The sequence below is a fragment of the Mizuhopecten yessoensis genome, unplaced genomic scaffold (genome assembly GCF_002113885.1).
Source record: "Mizuhopecten yessoensis strain PY_sf001 unplaced genomic scaffold, ASM211388v2 scaffold9987, whole genome shotgun sequence".
Lineage (NCBI taxonomy): Eukaryota > Metazoa > Mollusca > Bivalvia > Pectinida > Pectinidae > Mizuhopecten > Mizuhopecten yessoensis.
Window position 1 is genome coordinate 1,236,330 of NW_018408322.1, and position 2,220 is coordinate 1,238,549.

A 2,220-nucleotide genomic window follows, 5' to 3' on the forward strand; every position below is an offset into this window, starting at 1 on the left:
TACTATATTCTGTCTTGTAAATTAGAAATATTTTGCACAATAAAAGCATAAAAGATGACCATGTCCTTTTAAAATATTTGATAGGTATATATATATGTCACCGGTTGCTCAGTTAATCACGGACAAGATGTGTTTTTCCATTGTCTCTACTATATCCGAAAACCTACAATACAGGATAATACAATAAATACATTCACCCTCACATATACAATAAATACTGGACAACTTCCGCAACGACCGAGGTACCAGACCTCTGAATAAAGACCGCTATACATACATTGTAAATTGATTAAAGTCACTAAATATAATAATTACACGATAATTGTTAAAATAATACATCAATGCATACCGGGTATGACGTTACTAAAATGGTTCAATGGTGGCGGCAATGTCTCTATAATCCTCTGTATGTCTCTCATATGAATAAGTATGACTGGGCAGTTAGCATTTACCCAGTAGACGGAATGTAGTGGCAGGAATATAAAGGGGGCTTTATTCGTGCAAGGGGCAGGTCCAAGGTCTACGTCGTAAGAACACAGGTACATACATTCCGAACCGATGATGGCACACGTTCTGTTATTTATTAGCCAAAAGCTCTTAGGCTTATAGGTACATACATATATACATACAACATTCTCTAAACATAATTAGAATAGACAGGAGAGTGACATCACAGTATACCTAAAACACCGTTCAATAATGTACATATAACAATACTTAATTAACACATTACAGTTTTGAAACACCACAAAACATATACCTCAAATTAACATCTCTTATGGTACTTCCCAAGGACAAAATGGCTACCACCACTCATTTCAAATGAAGTACTTGAACCAGCACACTGAAGCATAACATTTGCAATTAAATGGTATATTTTTGAACAATTCAACAATTGAAAACCACTAAACACAATATTTCCGGGAAAAAATTGAAAATGTTGATTTTGGAGACGATTTATAGTGATTTTTTTCTGAGTATTTTTGTAGAACAAACAACAGTACGAAAATCTTACATTCTAAATATTTAACATTGCATGAGTTTAAACTAGATCTTTTTGTCGAGAAAAGTGTAAGAAAATGCTTCAAACCTTGAGAATGATGTCATGTATTTTGATTGGATATTTTACAATAATTCATTAAGCTAACAAGACTTTTGAACAAGTCAAACCGTATTACCTGAGTGAGAACCTCTAGTGTTTTGAATCTGTCCGGTAAAATCTTACTTGCTTTGCATGCTTTTTTCCAACCTCACCCAGCCTTGTTCGCTTTGTGCTCAGTTGTGATTTATTCAGGGGAAATATATGTCATTATTCTGGAGAGTTGACAAATTTTCTTACATTTTTCTCGACAAATGCATCTCAATGGACATCCAACCTTATGATATTTACAAGTTTAAATGTTTTTTCCCGAATTGTGACTTATATTCAGCTTGGAATATGAACACATAAAAATTGAGTTTTTTTCATTAGTTATTGAATATTTTTTCTGAAATTTAGTGTGCATTTACCTCAATTATGTTTGAGAAGTATTGGAGGAGGATTTTTTTTGTGACGGGGATCGTTTAATGCTAACGGAATGCATTATTGAATTTGATATACAGTTTGGTGTGGCAGTCATATTGGAATGTCCTTAAATGCTAAATATAAATAATTTCCTAAATTGGATAGCTCTCTAACATTATTCATACTAAGTAGTTGTATTAATTTAAAAATCGAGGGTTTTCTGTAATAATATCGTATGATTAATCGGTGCCTGAGATCGCTATAAAATGGACAAATCAAAATAAAATGATGCTCGTCTTCTATACCTCTCAAATTACATTTGTTACAAATCCTACTTCTGCGTGTGACGTTATGATGTCTACCAATTGCTATATTTAATTTATGAGACGATATTCTAAATTTAGTTAACATACACTATACAGCAGACAGTTGGCAGCACTCGTTACTAATATATATCTGTGAACCATTGTCTTGCCAGTATGATTACTGGTGACCATTGTTCTACTCTAAACACACGATAAAAACTGTATAATGTAAAATAATCAGTACATGACTGGTAATTTAAAAAAAGCTAGTATTAGGCACATGTCATAACAGTTGAATAAAACGGTCATTAAAATAGATTTAACGCAGATTGAGATCAAGGAAGTTTTAATCAATTATGAAACAAAATCTTCTGCGAGACGTTCGATATTGTTGATGCTCTGTCTAGGTGT